The sequence below is a fragment of the Camelus dromedarius genome, chromosome 1 (assembly GCF_036321535.1).
Source record: "Camelus dromedarius isolate mCamDro1 chromosome 1, mCamDro1.pat, whole genome shotgun sequence".
NCBI lineage: Eukaryota > Metazoa > Chordata > Mammalia > Artiodactyla > Camelidae > Camelus > Camelus dromedarius.
In genome coordinates this window covers 304675-332269 of record NC_087436.1, presented here as the reverse complement: position 1 = coordinate 332269, position 27595 = coordinate 304675, and the positions used below count along the sequence as shown (strand labels likewise).

Sequence of the window (27595 nt, the reverse complement as noted above, 5' to 3'; positions counted from 1 at the left end):
TCACACTGTCAGATATTAAATAAATTTTTACAATATGTAAGTTATGGTGCTAGAGTAATAAAGTAAGATTGACAGAAATAAACCATGAGCTCAAAAAGAGACTTTAGTGTACATAAGTATTTTGTGCATGTGGGATTTCAAATCAAAGAGCAAAGTATGAATTCAGTAATTGTCCTGGGAAAATCAGAGAATCACCTGGAAAGAACAAATTCTATTCCTGTCATAATGACCACAAGAAAAATTACAGATAGTGATGTAAATATTGAAAAGTACTAATAACAGCAAATACAACTCTTTGCTCATATTAATTCAACTTCTCCTCACTATAACAAGTACTATTATCATCTCCATCTTAGAGATTAAAAAACCTACAGAAGAGATTTGTACCATTATAAGAAAGTATTTCTAAAATAATACCAAAAATAAAACCCAAAAAGAAGACATTTACTATCTTAAGTATATTTTGGGCCACAACAAAAGTAAACCTACTGAATAAAATGAAAGGCAAGAAATGACAAGTAAAAACTGCGTGATACATATTGATGAAGTCAAGGGGTTAATGTTCATAACATACAAAGAGCTGTCACAAAGCAACAAGAAGCTCCCTCACTTAACTGTGTGCGAAGGACAAAAGGGATCATTCACTTTTTAAAAGTCAGATGGCTAATAAGTGAAAAATGCTGAATACCTCATTGGTCATCAAATGCAAACTAAAACAATGAAAAAGCACTTTTGCTCATCATATTGGCAAATATTTTTAAAAGTTGTTCTAGCTAGTGTCCATCTGTGAGAGAACAAACTGTGAGCAACGTGTTTGGAGGACGACATGTCAATGGATATGTAAACTCTGAAAAACGTGTGTACACACAGACTGAACTCCCCTTCTAGGAATCGTTTCGTTTAGAAAAAAATCAGTTCAAAAAGATGTACTCATCAGGATATTTTCACAGCACTGTTTACAATGGTGGGATGAAAAGCTGAAGTGAAATCAAATCCTGCTATAGAGAAATGGTTACATAAGTAATTCTACATCTTTTCATTCCCCACTGGAGATGGAATTTCTAGAGTCACTTGAAAAGAGCCTGTGATAAATGTAAATGTCACATCCAGGGACTAAATTTCCAGAAGCCTTAACTAAAGGAATACTCATATGAGATCACAGGAATATTTACAGAAGAAGGATGCCAGTCAAACATCTTTTCTGACAGTGGAAAATGGAGAAAACTTAAGTGTCCACCATCAATACAATGAAGCGGTAAATCACGGCGAGCTGTGGGCTCTGATGGGGCCGGCGTTTCGGCATGGTTCAGGGCCTTGATCACAGCACTCTCCCACCAAAGGTGTCCTTGCACAAGATAACACACCTGCACATCAGGGGACCCCTCCACTCTATCTGAAAGGACCGGGTGAGTATGGAGTTGGAGGACGTCTATGTTATACCCCTGAGTGAATAAAGCAAGCTGCATAAAACATGTATTATGGCCTTATTTTTCAATAAAGCATATATACACACACATATACATAGATTTCTCAGATTCGTGTATGTATCTATGTATGTATGTGTATATACATAGGCATAAATGTCATGAAATATATACACCACATTGTCAACAGTTTTGCCCTCAGGAAAAAAGGGGAAGGGATATAGGGGCCTTTCAGTACCACCACAGTTCTCTTTTCAGTATTTCAGTTAAATATACTTGGAATTTAAAAGTTTATTTAAGTCCGAAGTAAAATGGACAATGCCTCCACAAGACAGAATGCTATACTGGTCATTAAAAATCATGCCAGGGGAATTAGAATATTGTAGAAAAACATATAAAAAGCCAAATGGAAAATGGAGGTCTCCACACAGTAAACAGGCACAGAGTGCTCACTGGTTTTTATGAGAGAGTTGATACACACTGATGAAAAGAACAGAAAATAGATGTTAAAGTGTTAATTATTATCTCTGAGTAGTGGGATAAGGATAGCCTCTTTTGCCCCTTTTTTCAGACTTATTATATTAAATACACATTATTTTTCATCTGAAAAAAGAATTTTAAGATGTGTAGTACTACACATTGGAGAAAATACACGAGTACATACAGAAACAAGTAACTAGGAGACACCGCAGCAGAGTCATGTAATGTAGAACGGGCGATCCTGATTAACACCGCACAGTTACATAAGGACCCACTAAGTGAGAGCACCTGCTGTAACAGGGCGTGGCCCCCTTCTATTTGTCAGTTGTGTCTTCAGGGCTGAGGCAGTTCTGAGCACGGCCAGTGTCAGTGCTGGTGTCTGGATGGATGTCACTGGAGGTGAGGGCACCTGCAAGCCGAGAGGAAGAAAAGAAATCATCCTCTGCTTTTTCTGTCTTGTTTCTTTGTTACTTTAAAAGAGAGGCATAAATAAGGTAAACTGAATCTTCCCTACTGAAATTTCAGTAATGAAACCGTTCTTAAAATCTTCACAGCTTATATTCTGCTTATAACTGTCTTTTCAAAAAATTATCATATTTATTAAATGTTAATTAACTCAATTAACTCCCTGTTGAAACCTTCTATTAAAGAACATGAAATGCCGTATGTAAAAGCACCACGCCTGCAGTGACTACCTTAGATGCCTTGACGGCAGTGCAGTCAGCACTCACCATCCCGTGGCCCTGAGCTCCTGATGCTGCTAAGAGAGCACACTGCCGCCTCAGATGGAGAGAAACTGTGAAAACATTCTCTGAAATCTACAGCACTGACAAAACATAACTGACAAATCCTAGGCTCCTTTGAGGCTGTCATTTTCTGTTTCTGTCCAAACACTGTCAATGAGCAGGACCACCCCATTCCTGAGCCATGGGACTCATGTAGGAAGGAGTTTTGGAGAAATTTCCAGGTATAGAATGTAACCAACAATATGTAGAACTCTGACAATATAAAAGATGAAATACTCTGATTTTGGAAGACACTCAAAATATCCTCCTAAGTCTTAGTAGCTGGAAAGGCTGGGCTTCTTCACATCCACTTATTTATTTCACAGCCAGTGAGCATCTCCCACAAACCCTATTTCCCTGTGTCTGCTGGGAGCCTCAGGCACACTCTTGTTGTCGATCTGATAAGTCACAGGGCAGAGTCGTGGGTCTCACGCCTGCAAACATCACACAAGCTCGCTTCCTAGCCTCACTGTCTGAACTTGGCCCCATTTTCTCACCTGTTTATTTGGTATCTATTCTTCTGTAAGCTGCCTGAAGTGCTTCTTGGAACATGTCAGAAGAATGAGTGGGTAGATAAATGGACAGATGGACAGGTGAGAGATGGGCAGACAGAGAGAGAGACTGCAAGAAAAGGGGAACAAAGAAAATTTCCTATGCAAAACCCTCTTCTAGTCAGGGAAGAAAACCACCACGGAGAAGTGTGAAGAGGCAGGTGGCTTAGGGCTGTTTCCTGGATTCCATGAAAAGTCACACCAAGAGATGAGAGAGAAGAACTGTAAATAATAAAAGAAAAAAAGCACGCATGCTTGAAAAAATATATCTACAATATGTACTTTCCAAAGAATAGATTCAAATCAGAAGAGCCTAATAACACAAACATTGGGTATTTACCGAAGTGAGAATCCCATCTCCAAACCACAAGTCTTCCCTTTGGAGCACTGAGAGTCTAAACGGTGCGGCCATAACGCCGTCTCCGCAAATCCATTCTATCCTGCACTTACGAGGAACGAGAAGCTGTGCTTGGTCTGCCCATGCACGTCATTTACACCCCACAGCACCTCTATGGGGGTGGGACGCCTAGCGAGTCCGTCTTTGCAGGACAGGAAACAAGTCCGGGAGAGGCTAAGCTGACCTAACATTTCTCCATCTCACAGGACTGGTCACTCCAGAGCAGGACTCGAACTCGGACCCACATTTGTAAGCACGGTACTAACGTGCTCTGTGTGCTTTTTGTGTGTATAATACATTTTTTTCTGGCATGAAAGTATATTTAATAAATGTTCGGTTGTCTTGTCTATCTCATTAGCTCACAATCAATCTTTATACTGTTGAATTGTACTCTTTTCCCCTGGAGAAAGGAACGGAAAGAGCAGGGGTCAGAATGAGGTGGGGCTCCATTCTTTATCTGGTACCTCATCTCATCCAATTCCCCAACAAGGGAGAAGGAGCAAATGTCTTCAAATTTTAAAGAGAGTACTCCACTGATGGTGACTTACTCAACTCCAAAACCAAGGCTGGGGGCAGGGACATGCAGCAACCAGAGCAGTATCACCTGTAGGAAGGCAGAAAAAGCTCATGGGAGGGCTCAGGGGGTAAGCCTGATTTAATTTCAATCGATAAAAGAATAACACACTCTAAAAATACTAGCATGCAATGGATTTGCTCTTTCTTGTCATTTAGCAAGTTTCCAAAGGGCACATGTAAGATTATCGTGAACCAGTGAAAAGAAGAGTCTACAGACAGGGAAAATCAATGCCACAGGCAGGCTGAAAACCAGGCTGGAGGAAAGGAAGGGAAAGGGCTTCATTATGAATAGGGGAAAGGCTGGGAAAAATACATCATTACAAGGACTCTCAAGCATCATTCAACAATCATATTATCATTCATTCAAAAGAGAGTTACTGAGGTCCTATTTTGTGCAAGATTTTACACAGGGCAAAGCAAGAGTGCAGCGTCCATGGTGGCAGCAAGTGGCGGGGCTCAAATACACTTCTGATCCCGGAACTGGCACACTTGTCCTCAGTATAAAGGCAAAGAAAAAAAAGTAAAATAATTCTCTCTAAACTCAAAGCATTTTTGAAAAAAATTAAAGAAGACCTAAATTCCTGGACAGACAAAGCACGCACATTCCTGGATCAGAAGACAGCGCTCTTGGAATGGCAGTGCTCCCCAGAGCAATCCATACATGCAACGTGGTTTTGATCACAATCCCAGTGGGTTCCACTGCATAAACTGACTAGCTGCTGCTACAATTCATATGGGAATTCGAGGGTCTCAGTAACCAAAATGTGCTTGAAAAAGAACAACGTGAGAGGACTTGTAATTCTCAATTTCAAACCTTACAACTGTATCTCTAGGTGAGGCTAGAGGCCATTTTTAAGTTATTATTGTGTTTATCCTTATTTTCTAAATTCTCTACAATGAATATAACTGTTACAATAAGAAAAATAAAAAGTAAGGTATCTTTTAAAACATGCACACAGATTCATTCATTGGGAAAGTAATATTTTAACTATAAAGAGGTAAACAAATATCTAGTGAAAAAGGACTACTTAAAACAAGAGTGCATTTATATTTTTCATAAATTGAAAACTGAAAAGTACAAACACATCAAGTTTCTAGGGAGACTGATGCAACATATTAATAGTTATTTTCAAAAATTCTAATTGAAGAATGAAAACTCAAGAAAGGGAAAATCGTGATTGACAGCCAACTGCAAACACATGGAGAGCAAAGTCCTAGAAATCACAGTTCCTTTAACTCTGCTACTACCTCAGTAGGAGAGGAAATTCCTCACTGAGGGAAGAGTGGAATCCCATGCATAAGACAGGATACACAGTACAAACTGCACTAGAATAGGGGGTGATTTTCTTAGAAGAATTCTAAGGCTACAACATTGCTGAAAAACTAAAAACACTGACAGACAGATTAAAACACACAGTCATATATATTATACAGAAATATATGAAGTCTGCTCCCATGTTGCATAGAAATACATATATATATGTTCATTTATGGGCACTGATTACTTTATCCCAGGTAGAATATTTCAACTAAAACAAATAATCAATAATACACTACTCTTGTCAAATCTTGTTGATAAGTTACTCTGCTATGTAAACATAATGTGTGTATGATCTAAAATTAGTGAAAAAGATCTTTATATGCTTTCTTGAACTCTTCTCAAAATTCCAAGCTTAATTTTAAAATAGATCTGAGCAGTATTTCTATATGATCTTTTCCCTCGTGAAATGAACAACACAGTCTGTTGTCAAAATTCTGTCCTTACAATGATTCACGAGCACCGTATCCTAACAAAACTGCTGGACAACAAGGCACTATCCAGACACTGTGACTAAACAAATGAAACACAAGGATGACAGTGACCCTATTCTGGAGGGCTTATAATCTATTCCAACATAGGGGTTTTTATTTGATTGGTTTGATTTGTTAGAAAAATAAAATCACTCAAGTACTTTCTTCTTTGAGCATTCTGTAAGTAATGACTCTCTTTTTAGTGTCATGAGCAGGAAAGAGTTAAGCATGACTTGATTAGTTCAACTAGCAACAATCATCACTGGAAAGTGAGTAATAAAGAAGTAAACTGATAGCAATGCTTCTGCCTACATGAGACCTAAAATAAACCTACACTGATCTCTGCAAGGAAAATGAGGAGTTGAGGTCCCCAATGAGAAAACAAACTAACAAGAAATCAAAAAAGGAAAGACATTTTCCATAACAATTCCAGGAAGGAGTGGAGCATGGTGGTGAAGAGCACAGATGCTTGGGACAAACATGAGTGTCTGAACTCCCTCAGCACTTGGTAGCTTTGACACTGATATGTCAGTGAAATTTTCTGCATCTCAGTCTCCTATCCATAGACTGAGGACAACAACAGAACCCGTCTCCTAGAACGGTCCTAAGAATTAAGTTATTTTATATATAAATGTTTAAATAAAATACCTCAGATTATAAATATTACCCCAAAACACAAGGAACAAAGGAAACAATGATAAATTTGAATTCATCAAAATGTAAATCTTTTCTTCAAAGGACACCATCCAGAAAGTGAAAAAGCAACAGGAGAAAATTTTTTCAAATCATTTATCTGATTAGGAATTTTTATCTTCAAATTAAAAAAAAAATAACTCCTATAACTCAACAATAAAAAGGGAACTCAATTAAAAAGTGAATAAAGGATCTGGAAATGTATTTTTCAAAGAAAATATACAAATGGCCAATAAGCACAATCAAACGATGTTCAATATTATTAGCTGTAATGGAAATCAAGTCAAAACCACTAGGAGAAACGGCTTCACACTCACTACAATAGGTTATAATAACAAAAAGTGTAACAAGCTCTAATGAGGACACAGAGGAAGCGGAACTCGCAGCCCTTGCTGGTGAGGATGTAACGCTGTGTGGCCACTTTGGAAAACAGCCTGGCAGGTCCTCAGATATTTGAACATTTGGTTTATGAATGACCCAGCCTTTCTGCTCTCTGGGCACACACGTAAGAGAACTGAAAACCAATGTCCACATAAAAACTCCTACAGGAATATTCACGGCGCCATTACTCATCACAGCCAAAAAGCAGAAACAACACAAATGACTATCACCTAATGAATGGGTAAACAGTGGGGCCCAGCCATGCAGTGGAATATTATTCAGCAATAGCAAAGCATAGAGTACTGACCCAGGCAACAACATGGACAAACATTTAAAAGATTACTCAGTGTGAAAGAAGTCAGTCATAATAGACGGTTCCTTTTACATGAAATGACTCGTTTTACATGAAATGTCCAACACAGGCAAATCCACAGAGAGAGAACAATGGCTGCCTGGGGCTGGGGGAGGATGGGGAAGATGGGAATGACTGCTTGTGCGTACGGGGCTTCCTGTTGTGGGATGAAAATGTTCTAAGATTGACTGCAATGCACAATTATGGCATAGAGTAAAAACCGCTGTACATTTTAATGGGTGAATTGTATTAAAACTGTTAAGGACAAAAGCACCTAGGGCCAGTACTTTCAAATAGTAGATGCAAATTGCTAACTTTTATCACAGGAAGAAGAAACTGCCCTCAGCATGAAAGCAGGAGATCTTCAAATGTGGGTAAACTGAAATTGGACAAGAGCATTTCATTTGAAACACTTGCTGAGTGTACACGAAATATTCAGAAATAGGAAAATCAGTCTGACATCACGAAGAAGCATACTGCTTCAAATGAAGATCAAGGATTCGGCAAGCCCAGCTGCTAAAAATGACCAGAGAAGAAACCTGGTTCTTAAAACAAGCACCAGAGCCAACAAGGAAATGGTGGTGAGGAAAGCAGGTGGCCGAAATTCTGGAACAGTTAGCTACAAATAATTTCTCCACTGAAATTTCAAAAATAAAATGAAAGTGACGCAATGCTGTGCTGGCCTCACGTGAATGGGCTTTCTCTGGTGCTCGACAGTTCTGTAACCCAGAATGAGAGACTCAGGAGAATCAGCATGGTTCCTGGCAGTCCCCAAGTGACTGCCCACCAGCACACTGACCACCATCATATCTGCCAGGGTTGTATTGCAGAGAAGAGACCAACTTCTAAAAGGCACAGGAAATGTTGACCAGGGAAGAAAAGGCTGCAGTCAGTCCTGGGACAGAGGCCCTGTGAGCAGAGGCCAGAAGGCTGCAGGTGAACTGGAGTTGCCCTGGGGCAGGAAGGGACCATGAAGGAGCAGATCTCAATTCTCTACTCTCTCTCCCTCGGGTAGGAGAGATAAATCTGCATCCTTCTCACCTGGAACTGTGGTTTCTTGCTTGCAGAAGTCTTAGCTACAGTAAATGATTACTCAAGACTCTGTGGAAAAAACCCAGAAATCGATAGGGAGTAGGGAGCCAACTCCACGAGCCTATCAAATGCTCCCATATTTATTGTGTATAATCAAAGGAAAAAGTCATTAACAGTTGTGTGATACTAAGCAGAAACTTGGGGAAAGAAGGGATGAGAAAGAGATTGTAGAATCCACCATGAGTACAAAGTCTTACTGTATCTTTAGGGAAGTCATGGGTTGAGGGGAATAAGATACATTCTTTGATATGTGAATTACAAAGCAGACCACCAGAACAGCTAAGTCCTTGTTTTGGGGATAACAGACTATCTAACTGCACACAAGCCCAGCGTTTATAGCTGAGGGCCTGGGTCCTTGGTTTGCAATGAACAGAGTGCTATCTAAAATCTCAACTATGCAAGCAAAACATTTTCTCTGCATTTTAAGGCAAGAAGACAGGAGTGAGGATGCACAGGCGCTTGCTTGCAAAGCAGTTACTAAGCTTATTTTTTTCTCCTTAAAGTTGACAGGCGGCTGGGTTCTGTTTCAATTTGTTAATCCAATCATGGCCTCCCACATGGAACCATTATGGAGGACACCCTTGGGTGACAAATCCTGGCTCTGGGCCTTTTCCTGCCAGCTTCAGCCTCTCTAGCAGGGTCTAGGCAGATCCCTGAATAACGATCCTACAGAACCACCCACACTCTTAACTCCTGGTGCTTGAAACTTAATTTTAGCTCTACACAACTTAACGTAGAAAAGTTTCAGAAATAAAAGGTATTATATTCATTTTATATCTCATCATAGGACTGATTTTTCTGATTGCTCTAAGCTGCTTCTTCTTGGAAAAGCAACTAATTCTGCACGTGAATTCAGTACTTTCTTTGGGCATAACTAGCCAGTTTGGTCTCGCTGAATTCTATTGGTCAAATACCGATACACTTAATTGATTTCATTGTTCATCAGTTTCAGCTGGGAGTATAGGGAGTGTCAATTTTTTCCTCAGCTCACCCTCAACTCTTTATCATCAGCAACTCAGGCCTCCGGAAACCAAAAAAATAAAAGCATTTGTTTCCCTTCTACACTTTCAACATACCCAACAGGATACATCAGCCTGGAGAAAGAATTCAGCACAAATGTTTAAACAAAAATCTATAAACCTGAAGTAACTCCATCTCCGAATCATGATACACAATGGCATGAGAGTAAAGCATGGGTGGGCCTGACCACCTGACTTCTATTATTCAAAGGAAGCAAGGTTTTCCTATTTTTATTATCACTCTGTCATTGTTTCTGATTAAGCCAAAAACTAGTGTATGAAATAATGAAGCAGTGCAATAACAGATTTTTGTTGTATCAATTACAGAAGGCATTCAGAGGGGTTAGGAAAACCCACCTCTGTAAAATATTCAAAATTTCTTCCACTGTTAAGAACACGTATACAAAATGCAACAGAGAATTCAAACTCTTGTGGAGAGGAGCAAAAGCCACAGAAACAAAGCAAAGTCATTATTATGAGTCAATTCAAAATTCACTGGACAATCATGTTCAATGCATTCAAGGAAATTTAAAGGCACACTGAAAACCATTCACTTAATGATCTGCAGGCTAGAGGAAGAATTTTTCTCTTTATCAGACAACAGTAATCAATAGGGTGCCCCACCAAACAAGGACCAAAGAACAATCAGTTTTTTAACAGTTCTGATAAATCAGCATGTTGTAAAGATTAAAATCCAGAAATTTTAAACATTCATTCACACCACAATGAAACAAGCACTTAAAAAAAAAAACAAAAAACCCAAAGAAACTAAGCACATAGATCATGTACCTGGATCAATGAGAACTTCATGTACCGCTGGAAGAAAGAAAAACTATACCCTTTTCCTTGAAAAATAAAACTACTTTTAAAGATAAATGCTAAAACACATTTCATCATTCATGTTGCCTTGAAAAATCTGAGGCACTTGTATCTGATTAGAAAAGAAATTCTGAGTAATAGTATGTTACGATTCAGTGCCAGTTTGCTTTAGAATAAAAGAGAAAACAAAAGCTACTGTTTCTCACATCCTGCAGTGTGTGAAGTGCCTCCCTGCCTCTTTCTCCTCCCGTTTTCTAAGCTCATGCTCCCCAACCCTTCTGAAACAAGTATGAGAACAACTTATTCCCACCAATATGCCAAATGACAAAAGAATATCAATTTATTTGTGTAAATACATGCCTACAGCTTAAACTAGAGGAGTAATATATCAGAAGTCTATATGGAACTTCTTTCTACATTCCTGAAATAACACACACAATCGTTCACAGGGACACAGACATATTCCCCCTGGATTACTGGGCACTTCACAAGCTTAGGACTTCCAACTTCTAGAAGATAAATTTGTAGTTAGTTTAAAATACAAAACTGTCAGCTTTTGAAAGCCTTGATCATCTGCTAAACCATCCAATTATCAAAGAGACCCAATTAGCCTTCTCTGTAGAATGTAATTTCCCATGATGGCAAAACAGACCCTAAGAAGTACTGGATCCAAGTCTCGTGTTTATCACTAGCTATGATCGTTTTTAAGCACATTAACAGATTCAGAAAGGTTTGTCCCAACAACATTTATTCTTCTTGATATAGTATACATGTTCAAATGCCTATACAGAGACTATGTCCCATGATGGTGTTAAGAGTTCTTTTGTGTATTGCAATATTTATTTTTAAGTGCAGACAAGGAGGGTGGGTGTTACTCAGTTGTAGGCCACCTGCTTAGCATGCAAAATATCCTGGCTTCAGTCACCAGTACCTCCAAAAAAATAAATAAAAATAAGTGCTTATTTAAAAATGAGTAAAGTTATAAAAAGATTCAAATAAAAACCACTTCAATCTAGGAGCCACAATTGGAATAAAAAAAACAAGTGTTTCTATCAAATATTGACTTTATGCCAATCACAGAGACAACCACAAATCACCCTTGACAACCATCACGTGTGATTCTCAGCAACCCTACTAAATAGACACAGATGAGAAACCCGGCACTGAGGATGAGGAGACGAAGCTCGGAGGAGCCGGGGACGCTGACCGTCCTGCTCCCCGTGACAACACGTCAGCCCAGGGCAAGAGCTGACAGAGCTGTACTGAGGGGACACCCAGCTGCATGGAACCTTGGGGAACTGGGGAGTCCCAGAAAACACTAAAAATTTTTCAGTGGAATACCAGCTCAAATATATTACACTGTGCCTCATTCTTTAAAAAGGGAACGTGACTGAGACCTTTTAGATGCCTCCGTGTCCTTTCTGCCATCATCAGTTACTTGCCCTCTCAGCAAGACCAGTGATGATCTGGACCCCTTATGAAGTGCACTCAGATGGCAGAGCTTTTAAAGCTGTTTTATTAAGTTTGTAAGACTCTGTCTATGCCTCACACAGGCGGTCATCCATCAATTCTCCCCGGTGTGGATATACCACCTGAAATCATTCCTTTCTGCTTTTTAAAATCCCTTCATCTAATCCAGACTTTTCAACAGCAAAGAAGCAGCTCAACCACAGACAGTGGACAGCTTTTCACTAAATTACTCGAACAGCCCTTCGGACTACCTGGAAGCCCTTTTCTTCTATTAAACCCACTTCCAGGTACTTCATCATTTTCTGATTGGTGGACATGGCCTCTGACTGGCCTACTCAGAGAGCTCCCAGCGTCACATCCAGGGATGGGAGAGGACCCTGCAGTTGGGAGAAATCATTGAGGAACGCGAACATCCTCCAGTCAGGTGTGCACTGCTAGAAGTGCCACAACGTGCTAAGAAATTATACTGTCTTTACCCCTGGGCTCCCATGGACTGGTTTCACATTAACCAAACTCATGAGACACTGATGCAAGAAAACCAGAAATTTAACTTATTAATGTAACAGAAGACGTGAAAATATGAATCAGACTGCAATATCAGAGTTCAACCATGAGTACATGTTCTCCTCCATGGCCCAATCACGGGCAGGCAGTCACATGGCAAGCGTGGACAGAAGCAGAGCAGTAAGGATTTCTAGATTAATTCAATGGACTGAATTTCTGTTATACCAACAGATCTACTGCCAGGAAAACAACGCTAATCACGGTGCACTCTTCGTGGACAGTGGCCGAGACACGAATGTGAGCAACTGTGTGACTCTTTTCTCTGTCCTTTCTGGGCTAACTGATGCACAGATGTACAGAAGTCCAGGGATGCAGATACATCTAAACACCCAAAGCCCGTCTCTGTGAGCCTCAAAACCAGACAGCCAGGGTTTAAATACCAGCTCTACCACTTACTAGCTCTGTGACCTTGGCCAACTTACCCTCTGTGTGCCTCAATTTCCACACTGTAAAGCTGGGATAAAAATCAAACTTTTCTTACTCGCTTGTTGAGAAGATTGAAGGATACATTTCTGTAAAACGCTCAGAAAAGAATGTAGCACTTTTTTGGTGCTCAACAAATGTCAAATTAATATTACAGTGGTTTACAAGTCTCCCTTCTAATCATCTTCTGTGTTTCCTGGCTAGTCTAAGTCCCAAAGAAAACCCTTATTTCTCCTTTTATAAAATCTTGGGGTGCACCGTTCTGTTCCATCCCACCACGTCTTTAAACTGAGGGAGGTGATACCTCCTCCCCACTCCTCTGGGCCATGGAGAGTGCATCTCCCTTCACACCCCTGACCCCTTTCCACACAGCTAGCCCTCCTCACACTAACAGAGTGAGGTGTGATTCCAGGGAGACAAGCAGGGCATGTGAAACCCTTCCTTTCCCTCCAGGGTTGGCCACCCTTGGGAAGCACCTTGGATGCTCCGCTCCATGGCAGGACATCCCTGTGCATGATGGGGCAGATCCTCTCAAGGGAAGGCTCGCTGTGGCCCAGAGATACCTGGGACAGGGTAAGTCTCTACTTCTGGGACACTGTATCACGACACTCATTTACCCACAGCCCTGAAGTTCATGGAGAACTTGGCTTCATCAGTAAAAAATAAGACATTTATCGCCTGTCTACTCTTTTGTGTCATCTCTCAGTTGGTGCTGGAGACAACATATGTATATTATTGGATCCCCTTAGGCCCCAACATATATGAAGTAACAAAAAATTCTGAGGCTTAACATTGTTTCAGGGCGACTGTGTAACAGTTCTGACTCTGCTGATGCTAAATTATGGGTATAGGAACTATGGAACCTCCTCAAATATCTTTCGTCATAAAACCAGCTTTTCTTATTTTCCTGTTTCTTAGTAATTGCCAAAGACCATCAAATGAATGCTTCACAGAAAACAGCAGCTAAAGTTTATGAGCCCTCCTGACATACCCACTGTGGTAAACACTTCACATAACTTCTAATTCACACAATTCTACAAAGCAGATATGAGCGTCCCAATCTCACAGACGAGGGAAAAACTCAGAACGAACTGACTCAGGCTCACGTGGTTCAGTGGCAGCACGTACACACAAATCCAAGTCAAAAAACTACACCCCTTTGTATATGTACCAAGTCATCTCCCACCAATTAACACACATCGGCGGGGTCAATTCTCAGGGAACTCAACACACTTTTTAGCTTTAAGTTGCTCCAGAGGCCCCTTCTTGCTCTTTTATAAAATCCCGGCCCACTGATTTCTAACACTGGAAGAAAAGTCCGATTTTGCCATTGTTTGCACAGCAAGTCTGAAATGTTCACAGCGATATGACAGAATAAAACTAAGTTATAAGCAGAATAATTTTTCCAGGTAGACAGACACAATGGACATTGTGCTATTCTGAAGCATTAAGCGAAGAAATCAAAATAAAATCATGTTTTTTAAACCTTCTTTTATAAACAGGAAAATTAAGACTCTAAGACGGTGCAACAGCGCCACCTACGGCTAAAAATACCTTCCAGGTTCCCAGGAAACATGCAACACAAAAATTGCCTGTAAGATCAGAAAAGAGAATCAGGTAACTAAAAGCTTGTGTACCACATACTGCACTTTGCTTTGGGGGAAGGGAGGGGTAGTCAGTATTTAATCTGATATTGCTAATACTCCTGAATATAAACAAAAGACACAGGCTCATGGAAACTCATCTTAGAAGAGGAAAGAATCCAGTCCAGCCACTTCATTTTATAGGAGGGGAGACTGAGACCTTGGATATGTCCTCCTGGCAATCCTCAGCAAAGCTCTCCTAGGCCTCATGTCTTGCACTGTAGCAAAAACCAACAGATCTGTACTAGGCCTATATTCAGAAAAGTCACGTCTGTAATTTTCCAACAGCAGGTAATCAAAATATCTTGCAAAATACTTCTCAAAGGGCCAGGAAATCATACAAGTTTGTTGAAATAAAAAAACATTTATTTACATATTAAAACAGCCTGAGCTTTATTCTCTATTAAAAATGTGACATGTCTAATCAAAATGTTGATATTTTAAAACCTGTTAAGAGTGCAGAAAAAATATCAAAAGTTTCTTTAATCACAAATGAGAGAAGCTTATTCCCTGAAAGTGATCAATGCGGATTTTTCTAAGCTTAATGTTTCTGGTCACAATCCCACGAATTTAAAAGTCTGAGTGGATGTTTACACGGCAACATTAATTTTGAGCTTTAACACTACACATTCTGTGTAAATAATTTTCTAGGTCGTCTGCTTAAGGCAATTTATGTATTCCCTGTCTCACAAGAATGATACAGATTTCATTAAAACTTCATACTGCACTAAGGAAAAAAAAACTGAATCCTCGTTATTTTAAGCCATATTCATATATATCATATATATACATACTGAATATGCATCGGAAATAAGCTACACTTTTTAGTATTCAGAGTTGATACTTCTAAAGTATCAGTCATTGTGACAGCACGTTTTTATTAAGCACCTCTACGGTGCTTTGTATACAAGGAGTCTAACTCTCACAGTCAGACAAGGTAAACGATATTACTCAAATTTCACAAATAACGAAATGTATTTCAGCCATGAAAACAACTAACATATTCATCATCAGGAAAGAAAAGAGTAAGGATTTTACTTACAATACTCACAGACAATCTTTTCTTCCATACTAAGGCTACATAAAAACAATTCAGTCTGTGTAAATTTTTCAGTCAATAAGCTCTCCTAGAGAAAAACTGTAACATCATTAGCACCGGTTGGATTTTCAAAGCCCACTTCTCTTTTGCACAATAATTATTTTAAATGTTTTGTTTTTAGTGCTTACAAAGCACTAAAATAAAAAATAATTACCTTTTTAAGTCATTACCTGAGAATAAAACATTTGTGAAAATGTACAATTTTAATTTATGCCAGTCTGTCTCACATTCTCACTGGTGTCTCTCCTTTGAAGACCTCATCAGGCTGAGATCGCTAAAATCGGTCATTTATGGACTCAGAGGAGTTCGGGAAACCACTCAATGGGAGGCTGATTAGAGGAGCAATTGAGATTGCATCCTGTGCAGCCTGGATTCCAGCACCGAGCTAGACACCACCAGCTGCGTGTGATTTGGGACAAGCTGGCCCATCTCTCAATCACTCAGCTGCAAAAAAGGAGACACTGATACCTACCCTCAAACACCTGCTATGAAGTAAAACATGAGGAAAGCATTTTAGCCTTAGGTAAGTGTCCAATCACAGAGAGTTTGGTCATTATGATGATGAGGATGGCTGTTAATAAATTAAGCTAGACCAAAAAGGAGAAATCACCATAAAGGAGAAACATTTTATGTCAATGAGCATTTCCTTTTGGATGGATTGCAGAATATTCTATTGATTTTTTTAATAAAACAAGTTTTGTCCATTAATTATAGATTTACAGGTTCATGGACAAGTCTTCAGAAAAAGAATTAGAGGCCTCTAAACTCTGAATATTAAGAAACTAAAGTTTAAAAAAAAAAGGGAGGAGATTATACCTCATTTGGGAGAGTTTGTGCTTAGCATGCACGAGGCCCTCAGTTCAGTCCCCAGTAACTTCATTTAAAAAATTTTTTTAAGAAATGGAGAATTAAAGCAAAATGATGGAGGAATACAGAATTTTTTTAGAGACTCAACTCAGATTTAAGATGGGGAAAAAAACATCCATTTCTCAGAGGAATTCTTGAGAACTATGTAAACTGGGTCTGAGATGTCTAGTCTTTTAACATTATTCAAGAATTCATATTACCAAGTCTTAAAACTACCTGATAACCCACAGTGGTGATAGTGATCGTAACAGCTGCCAACACGGATCGAGTTCCGGCTAGGACTGCTCTGTTCTGACATCTCTGCCCCTGAGGCCTCACCAGGCTGAGAGCACTAAATTCGGTCATTCATGAGCATCACGTGTAAGTCCTACATTTGTGCTTCTCACTCCCCCCTCCCCAGCCCCTCTGAGGGAAGCATTGTTATCATGTTCTCCACCCGCAGACAAGGCTACTGAGGCACTGAGACTAAACCCGTTCCAGGTCACATCGGCATTAAAGGACGTCTGTATTTCTGCTGTTTTGCTTTTGACAAGGGAATCTAAGATATCAATTCAAGAGAGACTTAAATAATCAAGTCTGTCTGGTCTTCACCTCAAAGAGCAGATACTATAAATTCCTGATGTAGGATGAGGCTGCCGCCACAAACTGACTCAGCTTGAAATTAATATCCAAGATGAAGCAGCGGATACACGTAAATATTCACGAGTGTCAACTCCGCTCTCGGGTCTGGGCCCTTCACTGCCTGAACGGGGGTGAAGTCCCCACCCGTGTCTGGAAGGGAAGCACGGCTCTTCCAGGTCTCACCCAGGCTTCACGGGCTCTTTCCCCCAACAGACTGTCCTCAACGATTAAATGCTCTCAAGATTTTTACACCATGCAAAACTAAAAGACATTTCTGCAGATGGAGCACTTTCTCAGGCTTAAACCTTTTTTGCCTACACTTAGCAAGGGTGAAAAAAGAAACATGACTCTGCAAAGTGTCTGACCCTCACCACTCACAGGAGTAGAAAGGCCACAGCAGAAGATGACTCTTCACATTGTAGAATGAGGTCAAAATAAAGCCGCCCCAACAACAGGCACTCCCAGAGACAGCGCTCAGCAGTCTTCTGCACACTCACGGTTGTGCAGCCCTCACCACCATCTATCTCCAGAACACTTCATCACCCGAGAAGAGCACCCCTGTCACTAGCAGTCACTCCCTAACACCCCTCCACCCAGCCCCTTTCAACCATCACCTGCTCTCTGCCTCTGCATGTGCCTTTTCTGGGCATTTCAGATCACTGAAATCAACAATATGTGGCCGTTTGTGTCTGGTTCCTTTCACTTAACATGCTGTTATCAAGGCTCGTAGATGTTGAAGTGGTATCAGCATCTCCCTCTTTTTTTTTTTTTTGAAAATGTTAAAGTTTATTAGAAGGTGGTAAGTACTGTCAAAAAGAGTATAGTGGAATATAATGGATTGGTTTTCAAAGATAAAAGGTCGGGTTGAGCAGACAGGGTGGACTTCCCAGAACAGGAGCCCTTTTTCATCTGCCCTTTTATTTTTATTTTTTCTTTTTTTGTCACTCTTACGTCTGAATAATATTCCACTACATGGAGATACTACGTTCTTTTCATCCATTCAGCAGCTATGTATGTACGAGGTCCAGAACAATGAGTGAAAAATGTGAAAAACAGGGATGGCATTTAAACAAAGGGCAAGATGTACCTTAAAAAAAAACCCAACCAATGGAGGCACAAGGAAATTCACTGCGTTTCTGAGCAAAGTGCATGCTTGCTTCGGCAGGATTACCGTGCATGGCTGGGGCTGATATTGGCAGGAATCACGGTGAGGGTGTCATCTGAGAAGACTCTCTACTGCAAGCAGCTCAGGTAATTCTCATCCCTCATCCTGTATTTTTAGAGCCATGTTACTTGGTTTCTCTTATTTCAAGTAATAGCACTTTAACTACACATCTGATCATCTGCATCAGACCACCTTACATCCAAGCCACAGAAAATCATTCACTGACCGGAGCAGCTCCAGGACATAACGGTGATGGATCAGGGAGTACTTCAGCATCCCAGCCTGCAGGTATAAACCCAACATGTACCCTGTTGATGTCAAGAAAGTAAAATGCATGGAAATATCTCACTGCTGGTGCATGACATCTGCCCCCAAATTGCCCCAAAATCATGCTGGCAAAGAACTACTCAACCCGCTCACTACAAAAAAAAAAAAAAGAAAAAAAGCTAAGAAGGCAAATTTGGGCTCTTCCATTGAAAACCAGCAACCATCACTGCCAGTATCTGATGTGGAATTCTCCTGACTTCAAAAACCACTGCGCAATTACTTTTCAAACGTGAAAGGTATATATGTATTCCAAGTAGATGATATTACAGAAGGATTTTTCTTTTCAAAATTTCCAGTTGCAACATTAGAACAAGAAAGTTTTTGTTTCAGCTTTAAAAAAAATCAATTATCTTCCACTTTCTTAATGTTGATCCTATGTTTATTTTATAAAGGGAGCTATGCTGCATATTATAAACCAACTGTTTGGCTTCTGCAAACAAGAACTGTATGACTTCACTATTTCAGAGCAAACTTTAACGATGCTTTGAGAGGTGGGGCCTGTGGCGCTCACTAACTGCTCTTTAAATACTGACAAGGATGTGCTATTAAGTAATGCAAAGGCTCTAACTCCACATTAACTCAGAAACCAAAGAAACTACACCAAAACCTTACTTTATCATTTTTAAATATTCTGATTCTTTTGAATGCTAAATTTCTTAAAAGATATGATTTCTTTTTGAGAAAAACAACAGCTGTATTAAATTTCCTCTCACCAAGAAAGCAATCTTTATCAAGAATAAAAACCCCTATGGAAATCCAAAAGACGGGACGTTTCTAGCTAAGTGAACATGCAGATCTGAACACAAACTTATGTCCTATCAGATCTCACTCGAACGAGCGGAACAAAGTACTGGGCTACCCTAGAACTTACCTCTTCTGTTCCAAATGTTGGCTGAGCTAAGATCATCAGGCAAGGCAGGGAAGGAGAGAAGTGGAAAGTCCACCTGGCGACCTCCATCTGTTTCCTTCCAGCCACAAGGTGCCGCTAGGGCGGCCCCGCTAACAAACCCTCCCCAAAAGGAAATCCGGCATCCATACTGCCCCTGACTTCCCCAAGCAACCCCGACGTCCCTCTCCCACTGGTCGCCTCCCAGCCTGAGAATGGTCTTCTAATGCCCCCCCCCAGTTGGTGGCACCCTCCCCCTCTTCCCCGTTACACACACACACACACACACATAGCCAGGGCAGCCTTCCCAAAGCACAAATTTGATTACATCAACCCCCACTTCAAACACTTCAGAGGCTCCCTGGTAGAGTTCTAGCCCCACCCCTGACCCTGACCCTGCTCGCCAAGCCTCACCTCAGCACCATGGTCCCCAGTGACCTCAGGGGACCCCTGAATTGCTCCTACTTTCCACTTGCCTCCAGGCTCATCTTGACTATTTCTCAAGGAAGCCTTCCCTCCCTCCAACCTCGGCACTTTGTTCCTCTGTTCCTAGAACATTCTAGGCTAAGTCAACTTCTGACACTTCTAAGCTCCCAAGAAGCTAATAAATTTTGCTTATTAATGTGGGCTCACTCTCCCCTAGACACTCAGAACTGCGCATGTTATGAATAAATGAATGACGGGATGGGTCTCAAAGGGAGAGACTTACCTGCTCTCGCCCATCCCTGCCCTTCTTTCTGTAGAATATCAGAAGCAAAACCAGAAGTACCTTTCCTGAGAGTCACTTACTGCTGACACCCTTCACTGCCTCCTTGGTCAGTTTTAGTAAAACCCAAGCTCCTCCAAAGCCCTCCTCCCAGGTCCTCTCCATTGTCCTCCCCAGTAAGGGCACCATTCACCCTGGACCACAGAGGGCACTTTCCCCGGGTCCCCACCCCACAAGCCTCCATGTCTCTGCCCGGGCTTCACCTGCCACCTGAGCCACCTTCTTGACTCCTTCTCCTGGCTGACTCTTACTCTGTCCTCAGAACTGTATGTAGAGCCCATTTCTTCCAGGAAGTCCTCTCTGATAATGTCCTTTAGTTCTGGGCTGGGCTTCATCTAGAGCAGCACTGCATGGTGACCAAATGGTGTTTGTCCACCCACTCCTTTGAGACCATGACATCTTGGAGGCCACGTGGGAAATAGGAGTGAGATGACAAGAGGGTAGGGAAGAGCTAAAACCAAAATCAGAGACTAAGTTCAAAATTTAAGTATCCTTTCTCAGAAAAAAGGAATAAAATGTTTCATACGTGTGTCATTTGGCTACGATTTTTGTGGCTCATGGAAAACAAGAGCTTGGTGTTCTAGTCCAAAAACCAAGTTACATGCAAAGAAATGTATATATTCATATATAAAGCAAGCCAGAACTGCTCAACAACAGTTTGCAGTTTAATTCCAAAGGAACTATGATAAAGGCAATCTCTCTCTCCTTTTTTTTTTTTTTTTTTTTTTTGGAATCATAGTTTCAGAAGTATTTGTATAACTAAGTGATTGCTACAGCCCATGATTCTGCACTGGAGTGTTTGGGGTTGAGGAAGCCCAGATTACATGCACTGTGTAAATGCAATCACACCAACACACTGACAGGCGCCCTAGTGGCTGAGCTGAATTTTCAAAGCAGACAACCTTACAATGGAACACAGTTCTAAGTAGAAAGTAAGAAATGCAATGTTCTGTACTCAATTTCATACGTTATATGGGCCATTAACCGATAGTGCATCTTGTCTAATGATACCCAAAAATAAATTGCCAACGTCGATTTTCTCCATCTGATCGTTTTATGTTAACATTGGTTATCAAACCCTCAATCCATACGGAAAACTCAGGCTTACGCTGCAGCAGAGTTACATCCCGCAGAAGACAGCGGATCAAGGAAGAACTGGAGAGTTTCCCTTCAGAAGCTGCTAAGTCTGGTTTTGCACCTGTATGTCATTTGCAACCACGTCATCGTCAAAGGAGTAAGACCTTACATCGGTGGGGCATAAAGCACTGCTTTGTTTCCGAACAATCAAAGAACACTGAGCTTTGTGAAACAGTCCTGAGGCACTTAAATCACACTTTTTCTGAAAGGCTCCAAAACTGACCCACTTCACCATTCCAGGTACAACAGGGAGGTACCGGAATTAGTAGATAAAACATGCCCTTTAAGTCTGACAAGGCCCAGCTTGAATCCTGCTACAGCATTTACTAGCCGCTAAATGGACCGATACCTTAACCCCTCTGAGAAGTCTTGTCAATCCGCAAAAGGGGGCTGCCACCGCCCACATGGGAGGGATGGATGTGAATGGAACACGCAATTAGGGCGGCCAACTGGTACCTGACACAAGGCCTGGCTAGTTTACCTCCGCTGCCCTTCTCCCCCTTTAAACTTGCACTGTTGCCTCTGGTAAGGATCAAGCCCCCGCAAGAGACTGCCCGATTCTTCTGTGTATCCCCGTATACATGACTTACTCTTAGGAGGCCAGAAAAACTGCCTCCTCCTCAGTTACTGTCAATATTCTTTAGAGTCTGTGTTTTTTTAACTCTATTTTGCAGGAAGACTATTCCAGAACTGTCCAAGCACCATTCTCCAGGTTGGCTCCCCTCACAGCACCCATCCCTTTTCATCTCAGATCCTCTGTCTAATTGCCTTCTGTTCATGGGAAAGAGAGTCCGGTAGGGTCGGGACTCCCTAGGACTCTTTCCCACCGTCACAGGTAAGTGTGACTACCTTCTCCCCACTCCCCAATCCAACTCCAGCTTCTGAGGAGTCTCCCCTCCCGGACCCTGAAGCCTCTGCATCTTCCCAAGACGCACACGTGGCCACGACCCTCCCTTTATATTTCATCCTGGCTGGCCCTGCCCACCACCCGGCCCTTTAAGGATAAATGGCATTGCTCTGAAAATCCCAAATGCCACTGACTGACACACCAAAGCTGCATTATCTGGGCTTTCCTCCAACCGAGGCACAGCCCTGCCCTCCCTCAGCCTCAGTCTGCACCTCTTGAGAAGAGCTAACCCACATGTAAGGCTGTGAACTCCAGCTAAGAAGGACAAATCCCAACGTGTGTCTCTAGTCCGGCACCTTCACCTGAGCCCCAGGCTCATAGACCCGAGTGCCTCTTTGAAGTCCTAACTTGGATGACAAATGGCATCTTAAAAATGCCTCATGTCCACCATTTACTCTGGAATTCAATTCCTGGCAGGTACCTCCCAGGCTCCCCATTTAACTAACAGAACCATCACCCACCTAGGTGTTTGAGGTCACATTCAATATCCCCTGTTCCCTCCCACCAGCCCTGCCCTGGAATCAGTCCTGTTATTTCCATTGCTAAGCCCATCTCAAGTCTGGTTCTGCAGGGACCATGGCCGTCACCCCATAAGCTCACAGCATGGTGCAGTGAGTCACAGTCCTCCAAATGGTGCTCCCTGGAGGAGGAGGCATCTCCTGCCGCTGGTCACCTCAGAAGGCACTGTATTCTCACACAGGAGGCCCAGGAGAAGGGACTCAAGGTTCGTCCATGGTCTGAGCTTTGAAGGACCCGAGGTCTGGGGGAGCTCCTAATTAGCAGACACACCTGCCAGTGAGCAGAAGAGAATGGAGGAACCCAGGCAAGGCTGTTCTCACTCCGACCCCTGGGCTCTCAGGAGCCACGGGAAAGGCCTGTGTCCAGGGCACAGCCCAGCCATCACAGATCCCAGCCTGCATTTGCCAACCCGGACAGCCTAGACTCCTTCTATTTGCGACATTTATTTCTGTTCTGTTCCCCACCCAGAATGTGGTGGACTCTTTCATAAATTCTGGCCTGTCTCAAGCAAGACCAAGTCAGTGAAAAACGCAGTGTCGACATTTGGACCAGAGCATGAAAGGAGAAACAAAGCCTCAAGGTCAGCATTATGGTGGTGGCCAAACCCTTCCCCTGGGTGAGATGAACCATGGTAGGGGTGAGAATGCAAGGTTTGGTCGGCCAAAGCATCTTCCTTCAAGGCTGACTAGGGTATTGGGGTCTCACTACCGAAAAGTAACGACATGGCCGTCAGTGGTGGACGTCAGCTGCAAGAGACACTGAATCAGCCATTTACTGCCAACGTGGGTTAAAAGTAAAGGCCAGTGCAGGGAGGCCTCCACGGCTGCTGAGGCAAACCACAGACCCAGTTCTGAATGCCCACTGGATGAAGCAGAGTGTAACATACGGTCCCCTTTAGAGGTCACTGTGTCCACCAGATCCAGGTAAGCCAGCCTCTTCGGAGAAGGCCATGTTGTCCTGATACTCAGAAAAACCAGCCTCGTACAGGGAACAAAAGAGTGGCATGGATTTTGGACCCGATACTGCCCCTTTATGAAGGCAAAGTAAAGTAAATGACATAGGGGAATTTGAATGCAAAAAAAAAAAGTGACTGCTTCCTCCAACAGCGTACCCTGCAGCTGCTCACCCCCGAGCATGCCACTTCCTCACCAGTGACCACCGGCCAAGAAGGGCTATCACGCACGTCACACAGCGACAGCCAGGAACCGCGTGCTGAGCACTTTTGTGTAAAAGCAGATATCGAGCAAGGTGCTGCAGACTTTGACTTTAGAAGTTTAAATACTCCATGAAAAGAATCCTTCAGCAGCCGCCTAAATCAATTCCCATCTCACTTCTTCAAAACAAACGAACAAATTTAATAAGTGCGCATTCGTCACCAAATATGAGGAGGACTAAACAGGTTCCTCAAAGCAAGGATTTTAACAGGTATCAAACACCAGTGGGTGATGTGTTAACAAAGCAAATATTCCAAAAAATTAGAAAATTAAAAGCTGTCTAGGATAATACATGGATCAAGGCAGCTGTTAAGTTTTTGGTTTTTAAAGCGATGGAGAAAGCATGGAGGGCGATCCAGCTATTTCCAATGCAGGGTGTGCACAGCCCACCTTTTCAGATGCAACAACATACTCAAAGGGCAGTACAAGAGAAAAAGGAATAAAGAAAAAGGAAAAGAGGAACAAGCGAAAATTAGAAACACACAAGAACAAAAATGAATTTGACAGCCTGTACAAGAATTTACGTGAGTGTGTGAGGCCAGGGATGCAGGGACAGTGAGACCCATCCTCACCTCCTGCTCCCGGGAAGGCAGGGGCCTGTGTGGAGCAGCGCTGCCAGGGGACACCAACGTGGTCAGAGCCCCAAACCAAAACTCCACCTACATGCGTCTAGACAGCTTTTGAGCTACAAATTGTGGTCACATTTCAGGCTGGACAGTTTTACTCACTCCCACCAAGAGTAGCATTAGAGGATTAGGCTCTGCTCCTGCACTAAAGCGTTGTTTTATAAATTAATGACTGTAGAATAGTAAAAGGAACAATGGAGTAAAAGTGACTGGAGAAGAACGTGCTTGACCCGAGCTCACTGGCCGCGTTATCTCACTGACGTTCAGATGCTGGCTGGGTGCTTTTTGTACCACAACAGACAGACCCACCAGGAGGGAGGTTTAATGCGCTGCTGTATTTTGATGCCGAGAACCATGCCTGGTACACGAGATTCTGGGTAAACAATGGTGACAGTGTCAAACACTATGGGCTAAGCACACATCCAACTACTCTGCCAAATCCCAAGGACAGACTTGTAAAGGCAAAAACAAGCTGGCATTCTCTGGTGGGTCTACAGACTCAGAACAAAGCAGTTGCTGAGCAAAAATGTCACCAGTGCCTCCTATGACATAAGAGGAAGCACTGGCCATGGGGCTGGGGCATGGCTCCAGGCATCCACTGCTCACCGAACAGTCTGTCCAGGGGGAGAAGTTGGTCCCTTCTTACGTTGCACTGATGCACCTACCTGGACTAATGCCTGGGGGCTCAGCAGGAGGTGACAGGTGAGGTGAACGGAGCCAGTCTGGGAGAAGCCCGGTGCTGGCAGCTGTGCCTTCAGCAGTGCCCAGGCTCCTAAACCTGCCACCTCATCTCCAAGGAGCAGGAGGGGAGTGCGGACATGTAGATCGCAGGGCCTTGTGAGGACAAGTACAGATCATTGCCACGACATGCCTTGCCCGTTCCTTAAGCCATAGAGGAATATCCGGGGAGGAACTGAAAATTCATGCAGAGTTCCCCAGGCATCCCCAGGCAGGTGGGACTCAGGTCCCCTGTGCCTCTCACTCACAGGGCTGGTCTGGACATTCTTTTTTTCAATTCTCTGGCACCTTCTCCTCCAACTGACCAACAACCAGAAAGTAGGATCTGATCTTGGGCAAGTTCAAGAATCACAGATCACCGCCTCCACAGCGGACCCGGCTGCACGTGCTAGGTTCTCCGACCGTCACCTGTGAGACCGCCATAAGTGCTCTCCAGACTCAAGGCCCGAGGCCGTAGGCCGGGGGTACACAACTTCCCTCACTTTCCCCAGCAAAGGGGGACCACCTCTCGGCAAAGGCATCTCAACCTCTTCTGCCCGAGGGACGGCACAATGGACACACGGGGAAACAGAGCAGAAAGTGGGGGTGGTGGGTAGGCAGCCCATAAGAGCTCATCTGCACTTTCGAGGCAAAGTGAGGCCTTTGACCTAATCACAGGGACAAAGTGAGGATGAACCTTTCCCTGCTCTGTCCCATACTCCGTGACACGCCTTTTCCTGTGTAAGGAGTTCATTCGTAAATCCCTGGCGGTGTTTCTGATGACCTAACCTGGCATGGTGGCTGTCGGGCATGAAGAGAGGACATGAGCAGTGCAGGTACTGGGCCTAGGAGTCAGGAGACACCGGGTCCACCCCCAGCTCAACCAGAGCCTCGTTCTGCATCTCGGGATTCAGAATCTCTTATCTAAGCAAAGGGATGAGACTGTCGCAGGACAGGCTGCCCAAGAGAAATGAAATGAGATCCATGTAAAGAAAGTTTCCCAGTTGCCACATTTAAAAAGTAAACAAAGAAACAAACAAAAAACAAATACTAGAAAGTGATTTTAAGAACAGATCTTACTTATTCTACTGTACGTAGAATACTATCAATTTGACATGTAATCAATATAGAAAGGAACAAGGTAGATTACATTCCTTTTATTAGATGTCTCAGCATCTGATGTTCATTTGACCTACAGCACATGTCAGCTCAGACCAGCCTCCTCCCCAGCTCTCCTAGCATCAGAGGCTGTGGCTACTCTATTGGACAGCAACTCCAGGGGTCCCACCAGGGGTCCTGGCTGAAAAGCTGGAGTAAGTGTCCACAATATCCCTAAAAGGATCTCTCTGAAACAAAGGCGGATTCACTTTTAAATGTCTGTAAACCAGCGGGCTGCACCTCTATCCACTCTTGGCTACAAGACAGCCCTCTTCCTTGATGATCCCTTCCTGGATATAGGGAAGCAATCTGGCACACATCGAGGGTGGCCGGGCCTCCAAGTAGACTTACCTGCTGTCTGTGTCCAATCCCATGAAGTCCTCCTTCTCAAACAAGGTGCAGAGGAGGGGGATCTTATCCCCAGACTTGTTGGGGGCCCTATCCAGCCACTTGGACTTGAGCATGATGAAGAGAGAGACAGTGAAGTCCTCGATCGTCTTCTCCACCAGCCTGCAGTCCTCGTAGATTGAAGGCCACGTCGGTGCGCTTCTGCTCGGCTACCTACCTATGCAGCACAAAGAACTGAGAGTCATTAACGATGTGCCATGCAGCTCCTCTGCACGTGGAGCTTCTCGAAGGCCTTGGCCGAGAGGCAGTCGGCAATGGTGACAAGGCCCACTACCTTGCTGTGGGTCTGGAAGATTCCCCACCCATTCTCGGGTGCATAGTGGTGCCTGTAGTAGTGGATACAGAGTGCCCAATGGGAGCCACAGAGGCTGATCTGGCTCACCAAGGTGATTCGCTTATAGATGCAAAAGAAATTCTCCTCTGAGATGATCCCAATGGCTTGGACCACCACGGGGAGAATCTGGTCGTTCTCAGCGCACTGCACATAATCAGGGGTGCTCATGTTGCAGCCCCTGCCGAGAGGGGAGAGGAGATCGATATACTTACTCTGCTGTGGGCTGTGGGCCCCTCTGGATTGCGGTGAGCTGGTGTGTATCAGCCAGAAGGCAAGGGAAGCCCAAGCAAAGACGGGGGTACAGTTTGTCCTCAGTGCCTGCACATGGCTACTGTAGGTCGGATCACATTACCCAGCTTTTGGTCTAGGCTTTCTGCCCCTGCA

At 43.0% G+C, this 27595-nt stretch overlaps 1 long non-coding RNA gene across 1 annotated transcript; it reads right to left on the bottom strand.

Moving 5' to 3' along the window:
- Positions 1 to 2068: 2068 nt before the first annotated feature.
- On the bottom strand, positions 2069 to 26935 carry LOC135322066 (uncharacterized). The gene is made up of 2 exons (XR_010382373.1): positions 26821 to 26935; positions 2069 to 2313 (listed from the first exon to the last, which is right to left on the bottom strand). It is a non-coding gene; the product is annotated as an uncharacterized LOC135322066 (long non-coding RNA).
- Positions 26936 to 27595: the final 660 nt, after the last annotated feature.